This window comes from Octopus bimaculoides, chromosome 25 (genome assembly GCF_001194135.2).
Source record: "Octopus bimaculoides isolate UCB-OBI-ISO-001 chromosome 25, ASM119413v2, whole genome shotgun sequence".
In the NCBI taxonomy this organism is placed as follows: Eukaryota; Metazoa; Mollusca; class Cephalopoda; order Octopoda; family Octopodidae; genus Octopus; species Octopus bimaculoides.
In genome coordinates, this window is record NC_069005.1 from 21,827,606 (window position 1) to 21,837,630 (window position 10,025).

Sequence of the window (10,025 nt, forward strand, 5' to 3'; positions counted from 1 at the left end):
AATACTCCCCTAAATTAATATTACTTAGCTCAGGATTTACAAAATAAATGTTAAAAATAAGCCCTAACCTAGTAAAAAGGTTAATTTGCAGGTGACTATGGCTCAGTGTTCCTTTTGTTTTTTTGGAGAGAGTGAGAGATAAAATGTAAATTAAATTTTAGTGTAGCTTTATTTGTTGTTTATGGATGCTAGTTCTATCTCAGCAGCTTTTGTTAGTGAAAGAAATTGAAAGAGGTTGGTGAGTTGGTGATGGTGCTGATGGAAAGGTCACAGGTTTTCATGTTGTTTTTTCCTAAATCTGTTTTTCAGAAGATTGCATTAAGCAACATGTGATAGAAATAGGTATCACAACAAAACTGTTCAAAGCAACATGAACATGTGGTAGGTTTTTTTCAAATGCCTTAATGTTGGAGCCTAAACTTGTAGATCTAATGAGGACAACTGCAGGACACTGCATGGAGGTAAAATCTCATCACATGTATGCATGACACATGAGGCATTTTGTGGTTGATCCATAGGATGTCTTTATTGTGCACCATGTGGTAGATCTACAATAAACAACTGCCTAAAGTAACTTGAAGAAGCCACTACTAAATGATTATGTTATCAAGTGACATGTGGTAGATCCATCACATGATTCTTGCATGAGGCAACATGTGGTAGATCTACTAAAAATAACTGCATAATGCAGTTATGAGGCAACATGTTTTAGATATGGTAGATTGCATGAGGCAATGTATGATAAACCGTCCAGTGTCAACTATCTGATGCAACATGTGATAGAGCCACCTCATGATTGTATGAGACAACATGTGGTAGGACCACCACCAGTCAGTTGCATTGAGCCACAAACCAGAATAAGTGTGCATGAAGTGACTTGGTAGATCCACGACAAGCATGCTTGATGCAGCATGTGGTAGATTTACCAAACAACAGTGTGATAAAAAAAAAAAGTGGGCAACATGTAATAGATCTATCATGAACCAGTGTTGAGACTCAAAGCTGTGATATAACTCCCTAAAACTCTCAACCTTCACTTCCAGAGGAAGTTAAGCTGGTCTGAGGAAATATATGTTGTCCCCTTTATCATAGTAATAACGGTTGATTAACAGAAGAGACTGTGGATACTCCTCAGATAAAAATGTTGACGTAAATGGATATCCATGCATATTGCATGGCTGCATGTGTATTTACCAAACTCTTTGTTGCTTTATAATATCTGTTCAGTGGCTGAGTGGATGTATTATCAAATGTCCTGCCTATAAATTGTGAATTCATATACCGGTGCAGGTTTTTCTTAGTGCCTCGCTTTAACCCCAAACTTTAAAAAAAAAAAAAGGTAAAGAAAATAAAAAGGCAATCAGACTTTTGTCTGGGTAAAGTTACCTGCAATGGATATAGATATCTCGGGGTTGATTTGATTTTCATTCACTTTATGCTTCAGTGGTTTGTGAAGGGATTGACTTTGTTGCTGACCTTACTTCAATTTAACATGTTACTTTGATGCATTCTGCTTCCAGCAACTGCCTTCCACCCATCTGTCTAGCCTCTGTCATAATCTCTCTCATAGATTCAAGTTGTTGTTAGACATCTTCAGACAGCAAAATCAGCAGAAATTTTGTGTTTATTACTTCATTGTTGTTGTTTTTTCCCTTAAAAAAAAAAAAAATTTTTATAATCATTCAAGATTGATAGTATGTGAATAAGTATGTATATGCATATGTATATTTAGATTCATTCATACACATTCAAATATTGTTTGTGTTGTCATTCGCCATTAAAGGTTACAGCTCTGAGCATTTAATTAACTATTAGTCTCTTGAATTTATTATAATTAACAAAGCTTGTCTGGCCAATAGAAATCAATTACTGAAACCAGCCAAGCATACAATGTATTGGTCTGTTAAGAGTGTTTGCTAAAGATCTTTGGCCTGTTAAGAATTGTTACTGTCAGCCCTTTAAGACACATTTGTTGGTTTACTGAACATTTAGTCATATCCTTACTAACATATATTTACTTTCAGCTGCACTAATCTGGTATTTATTAGTATACTAACTCTTTGGCTTTGTGTTGTATTTAGTTTTAAGAGCCTCTGTATTTGGTTAATGGCCAAACAATTCTGAAGAGGACTCAAGTCTTTGTCAGGAGACTCCTTGGAAAGTTTGGATGTATGGGGGTTATCCTACCAGTTCTTTGTAGTGCTCTGAAAGGTGTTCTACTTGGTACACTGAGGAGGAGGATGTCCCAGTTGTCTCTGCTTCTTCAATGACAGTGCTTCCAGTTATAACCAGATTTATAACTCCGGCAAGAGGATTACCTTCCTTTCCGACTGGGGTTGTGGACAAAAACCCACAACCGGGGCTGGATTGTTCTGCTTGGATAGATCTTCTCGGTCATTATTCCTTCATCTGACAGCAGATGGATGGATGCCATAGTGCTCTCCATCTTAGTATGGGGCTCCACCTCTTGTTTAATGGGGAAATCCAGGCAGGCTTGTTTGAGGTATCATTTATACTTACTGAAGCAGTTATTGCAGATTCAACCTCACATCATTGTAAGACATTGCCCAAGTAAGAAAGTGAGCCGACAAGAGAGCCTCTCTCTCTCTCTCTCTCTATATATATATATATATATATATATATACTCTCTTCACCTGCTGGAATTAGTAGTCCAATCACCCTCAGATTATATCTTAAAGAAAGGAAAGATACATCATCAGACAGTGTAGTCACAGATATACAGGTCAAAGGATGGGGCTAAACAACTATTAATGTACTTCTAAATACTTCCTCACAAATAGGTAATTAGTAAGCTCGTTACTCTAACTATTCTTTTTATAGTGCTGGTCAACATTAAGCTATGTTTATTGTTATATTAGTGACCCTACTAATGCTTACTTTACCTGTTCAGCAGCAATTGTAGCCTGGAGGTTTTCTATCAAATTCATACTGAATGGGTAGTTGCAATATCTACTTACAGTATAACTTCATCTGCTCCTCTCACAAGAATTATTGCAACAGCTTTATGGTACTTTGGGCAAGGAGTTAACTCTTTCTTTCTCTCTCTCTCTCTCTCTCTCTCTCTCTCTAAATAGTTCCAGATATATATCTCCAATTCTACGAGCACTCATCAACGTTTAACTCTTGTTCAATTCAATAGCCAACATTGTGTACATCTATCAATCCAGCCTGTCAACCTGCAAGTTTTTATAACTTGCTTAAATCTATTCCAGCAATTTAACGATAATTAACTGACGTTATTAATTATTATTTTATTATGATTTTTCTTTTATTTTTTCAAACACTGCCAAGATATAGTTCTTTAGTTTGTTTTAGCCAATGTAGCCTTGGCCATGTTGGAGCAATATACTAACCATTATATTTTTTAAACTTCCCATAGTACCCTGATAAATGCTCACAGCATGTTATTCCTATCTTCTCAAAAAAAAAAAAATGGTTATCTTGGGCTAAGATAAAGATCTGAAAAGAAAACAAGAGTTTTTTTCCTCTCTCTCTCTCTCTCTCTCCCCCTCTCTCTCTCTCTCTCTCTCTCTCTCTCTCTCTCTATTACTAGTTCAATCAGTTCTGTATTTTGCCAGTTTCTGTAAATCTTGCATGGTTGTCTTCCCTGTCTTCTGTGAATTCTTTATCATAAATGTTTAACAGAAAAAAATAAAAATAAAAACACACATACACACACACATATACATACACACACACATATACATACACACACATTCAAGTGCAATATTCTTATTTAATTTTTTTTTTAAATCAATATATTTTTATGTAGAAGTATTAATTTAAATATTCGATGGTGAAACAGATACAGTTTAATTATTTAAGAATGTGTATGTGCAATGTGTTATGTGTATGAGGTTCTTTACGAGCCAATTGGTATGCAATATGTATGCATACATGTACACCCATATACAAACACACATTTTTGCACATTATGTTCATGAATCTTCACTACTGAGAATTTGGTCTGAATAAGTCTATGTATGTATGTGTGTGTGAGAGGGTATATATATATATATATATAAATAAATCTTTTTCTTTTTGGTTAATAAATATCTATATTATGTGCAGGGCGAAAATTGCTTCAATCTCAGATGTTCAAATGTAAATTTGTTACAGATAGAAATTGTTGTGTTTGTGGTTGTAAACCAATCAAAAGAGTGTTGCTGGGGGTGTCTCCAATCTGCTCTTTCTTAGCACATCTCCTGTGCCATGCAGATAACTAGTGGCATGTTTTAAGACCAATAACCAACACAAGCCTTGAAGCCTGATATGCACACTCACATACATACATACAAACATATACATATATATATATGTGTGTGTGTATAATGTGCAAGTCCAGTAGATTTGAGTCAGAGCTAAGTGTTTGAGAAACATTCTTGTGATCATTCAATCTTCCTTATAAGACAATCTATCTTGAAAATTTTGCAACTTCTAACATGTAGTTCCCACTTCAAAGTCAATTTAGAGATGCTTGAGGGAGAGTTGGCTGCTATATTTAGTCGGTTGTTTGACTCTGCATTGTTTTCATTATTTGGTTATTTCAATCATTATAGATGGTATATTGGTATGATAGCAACCAGTAAGGATAGCATGTCCTTTGAATATAAAATTGACTGATGAGGTCTTGCTAACTCATGTTCTAGGATATTTTCTCAAAAAAAATCTGTTTTTCATTTTTCTGTGTTTTTCTTCCTCTATTTTGTGAGCCATATGATATTCGTTATCCCTAATAAGGGGTAGGAGAGGGGATCAAAGCAATAATATAAGAGTGCTATTGTATTCCTAGTTGTCAGGTTAAGTTTGCATTCAGATCTGACTAGAATTTATGATGTTGCCATTTAATTTTGAATCAATTTGAATGATGGAGTTCATTCTCTTGCCTTCCTTGAAAAAAAAAAAAAAATTGTCGTTAACGCTAACAACTTTTCTTTTCAATATGGGTTTAATTTCAATTGATTAAAAATTCTTTTTGGCTCATTATGTTAGCATGCACTTAACTATATGTTCTTTATTATGCAAAAGATATACTTGGAAAACTTTCCAATGTCCTTACTGAATAAAAGAGTTAGGTACAAAATTTAAAGCCAGTTTTCTGCACACACTCTTTCTCTCTCTCTCTCTCTCTCTCTCTCTTTCTCTTCAATCTTTGTCTGATAAAAACACAGTTGTGGCTCAGTATCATGACCCTGTTCATGGCTCTCCTCACTTTACTGACTTCATGACAAGCAGCGGGGAAAGATGATGATTTCCGCTAAGAAGTGAGTAGGCTTTATTTTTTTCGATTTCGCAGAAACACTCATTCTTTGGGGAGTAGCTAAAAAACAAAAGAAGAAATTATTTGCTTGTATTATTATTATTATTATTATTATTATTATTATTGTTGTTGTTGTTTGTATTTTCAATAAGTTCAGGTCTATGATCTGTTGACTTCGAACCTAATTGAATTCTTAAGATAAATAAATGTCCATAACTCTTCTTGCCAGATGGAAAAACAGGGTGGCACTCTTACTTAATTGAAGGGTAGCCTGTAATAGGAACAGCAAATATCTAGGGGGTGGGGAGGCAAAATAATAATAATAATAAGCATGGATATAAATAAATGTAAACAACAACACACACAAACGCACACCAAAAACGGTTTCACAATATGAAAAAGAAGAGATCATTTGAGAAATTTTGTTTCTGGCTAATTCTGTATTTGTACAAGATGTTAAATTTAAATTAAGGACGATTGAGAAAAATGTCTATATTTGTATTTTATTTTTCGAAATCTGCAATATCTTCTATATTATAAAGGTGGTTTTTAACTTTATATTTCTGAGTTGGTAAGACCCACTCTCTTCTTCTGTTGTTCATTACCTCCACCTTCTCTACCTACCTACCTACTTTTTCTTTCCTATGTAAACCAATGTTAGTTTGTGATAGCGTATTTATCAAAAATAAATAAATAAATTAATTAATTAATTAATCAAAATAAAGGCTATTAATGATTGACTGACAGTCTTGATATTTTATATCATTCCTATATCCTCTTCTTGTGGTGATTGCTTGTTAAGGAGAAAGTGGTAAACTCTTGATAGCTTGCCAAGTCTGTGAGATGGTTTTTCATATCTTATTTGACAACAAGTTACTTTCCTTTCCCTGCTAATATATTTGAGAAAGGTATAAATTGTCACACAGCTTCAGTCACCACCCTTCTGCCTTTCCTTAGTGATTTAAGCTTTGGTACATAAAAACCTACTTATGTATTGTTCATGTGGCAAGAACCGTGGAATAAGATTCATGCTTGTGATAAACTAAAGGAGTTCCACTGCCTGATGTCAGAATCCCTTCTTTCAATTTGTGTTTTGAAGGTTTTTTTTTTAACTTATTACACTAAATGCCAATCTCATTAACTTGTCTTTGTATCAAATTAAGAAATTAACTCATGTATCTTCTAAATATACATTATTTAATCTTAGTGTTTATTATCCTTACAAATACAGATAGCTTTTCTTTCACAACTGCATGCCAACACGTAACACAAACCAAAGTCCACAACAACAACAACAACATTGATAACATTATGAAGACCACATTGCAACTCAGAAAGACAACACTACAACATACTGGCTGGTGCTGCTGCTGCTGCGAATGCTAATTAGTACCAACATTTATTATAATTATTTATAAGTATATATATATATATATTTTTTTTTTGTTCTTGGTATTAATATCCTCAGAGATTGTATTGAACAGATCACATTGTCACACGGCTTCTATCAATCACTTGTAAAGCCACCACTATAACCACCGCTGCCATCACCGCCACTACAGCCATCATCATCACCACCACCATTATCGTTAACAACATCATCTTTATCTTTACCACCATTTCAACCATCATTCCTGTTTTTTTTTTTTTTTGGTGGAGAGGAATATATATTTGTTGGTATGTTTGTTTGTGTGTGTGTGTGGTTTGGGGAGGCTGTACAAGTGACTGACGGACTGGCAGGCTGGCTGGCTGGTTGGATGGTTGGCTTGCAAAGTGGCTTTTTTTTCTCATCAGTTGACTACTGGGAGTTGCATTACATAAACGACAGAAATACCGACAACAAACACTTGATTCGGAATTTGTGCATTTGTGACATTCAATACACCGAAGCGAAAGGAAAGAAACAAAGCAAAAATTAAACAAAAAGACAAATACATATAAAAGAAAAAGAAATAAAAACACCGTACACTAATTTGTGTATGTGTGTGATCATGTGTAGACTGATTAAAAAAAAATGTTAAGAAGATGAAAAAGATAATCAAAAAGCAAGAAAATATGACAAAATTAAAATAATATAACCAAAAAAAAAAATGTAATGATAAAACAAGAAATTAATATAATAAACATTATAGAAGTTTGAAATAGTGAAAATGAAGAAAAAGAAAAAGAGAAAAACGAACAACAACAATAGCAACAAACCAAATGAATAATGAATAAATATTATTGACTGAATAATGAATTACCAAATGTTTCCATTTGAAATGGCAAGGAAGAGGAAGCAGAAAAGAAAAATGAACAAAAATGAATAAATATAATTAATTAGAAGTAGATGCCGAAAATGTCCGTTTCAGTGTGTAAAAATGTTTGGGTTTTTTTTTCAGGCCAGAACACTTAATTCTACATTACCTCAGTCCACCCTATTTGTCTTGTCTGTCACAGGCTATAGAGGAATCAGACATGGAAATGTTCACTTTTTAAGACTGACATTTCATGATCAGGCTTTGTAAAAAAAAAACATAAAGAAAAATGGCTGCGAGAAATGATTTTTTTTTCTTTCGATTTTTTTTTTTTCGTTTTTTTTTTTGTTTGGCAACAACAGCTTATGCTTATTTTAACTTGGTGCTGAGCACCAACCTGTCTTTGAAATTCCCTACTGGAGATCCTTAGAGACACTAGATAAATAAATAAATAATTTTATTCATTCCTTACATAAAGACAACATAATTTAAAAGAAGAGATCAAGCTAAACAATGACATAAAAAAACCCCACAAAAAATGTTAGAGAGACAATTTTTCTTTAATAAGACAAATAAGAGTTTAAAAAATCATTGCCAGAAGAGATTCACAGTTGTATGATACACAAACTTGCTGTATATGATTGTATAGTATTTATATATGTATATGATTTTTCTCTTCAGTCTTTCTGTCCAATTACTAACTCTCTCTCTCTCTCTCTGATTATTTATATACACGCATACATCTTTCAATCTGTCCCTCTTTGGTCTCTCATGGAGACTACAATAAAATGAAATCATTTAGTTCAACTACATATGCAGAACACTCACTCAATACTGTCATGCTCAAAAAAAAAAAAAAAAAAAAAGTACACACACACACACACAAAAAAGTAAGTGAATCTAGAATCACAACACAGAGAGAAAATACCAGTTCTGAATTGTTTTAAGTAAAATGTACCAAACTATATGAAACTTTACCAAACTGAAACCAAACTGTAACCAGATTGTACGAAACCAAATCAAAACCACTCCGATTTAAAATTGGAGGAAGAAAAAAAACATAAACCCATCAATATAAAATAAGCAAAAAAAAAAAGATAAATCAAGAACTAAACAAAACCATGAAATAAAATATGAATGATAAATGAACAAATGAATTGTTGACAAAAACAAAAAAAAAACCTGACAAAATGAAAGAAACTATTTAAATAAAAGGAGGAGGAAGAGGAATGGAAGGAGGAAGAGGAGGGAAGTAGGAGAAAAAAAAACAAAGAACTGCATCAAGAAAATAAAAAAATATATAACCCTTCAAAAAAAAAATGATGGCCACCACCAACTTATATTGATAATAATAATAATAACTAATAATAATAATAATAATGTTATTAAACTTTGATCTAGGTGAGAAATCACTACAGAGCCAATCAAGTATGAATGCAGATGTACGTGTGTTGGAAGAGAGAATATTCCAGATTGTGCATGCGAAATGCAATGATGATGATGATGATTTTAATGTCATCCTGACAAAGAGACTTTCTGATGTAAAAATATGAAGAATGACTGTAACCAAGAACAAAGTGTGTATGATTGATTCGCTTTATGCTTCTCTTGTAAATTATTTCTTCAATTTTATTTTATAATTATTTTTTCAGTATTTTTTTTTTATCCCCCTCTCCCCAGATTTTCAACACTAATAATAATAATAATTATTATAATAACAATCAATAATAATTGTAACAATGTTAATTGTAATTATGTTAGAGAATGGTGTAGACCGCCAAGACCGTAGTATGTCAGAGGAAATGCAATATAGTATTTCATTCTTTCTCTCTCTCTCTCTCTCTCTCTCTCTCTGTTCTGCATTTATAGTTCGCTTGGATCAACTTTGCCTTTTTTCATTCCTATGAAGTCTGTAAAATGTGCTCCAAACATTTACTGAGGTCAAATCTATCAATTTCTGCTACAATCCCCCATCACCACCACCACCACCACCACCTCTCTCTTGTTATGTGGCTTTGTCCCAGTGTGAGAAATAATTATTCACTTCAGACAAAAAGCTTAAGCCGCATTTTGTCCACCGTTATGTTCTCAGTTCACATTCCGCCAAGGTCGACATTGCCTTTCATCCTTTCGAGATTGATGAACTAAGTACCAGCTGAGTTCTGAGGGTCAGTGTAATCAACTAGCTACCCCTCTCCCAAAATTCCAGGCCTTGCTACCCCTCTCCCAAAATTCCAGGCCTTGCTACCTTTCTCTCAAAATTCCAGGCCTTGCTACCTTTCTCTCAAAATTCCAGGCCTTGCGCCTATACCAGAAAGGATTATTATTATTATTATTATTATTATTATTATTATTACTACTAAGGTGGTGAGCTGGCAGAATTGTTAGCGTGTTGGACAAAATGTTTAACAGTATTTTGCCTACCACTACATTCTGAGTTCAAATTCCACTGAGGTTGATAAATTAAATACCAGTGATACACCAGGGTTGATGTAATCGACTTGTCC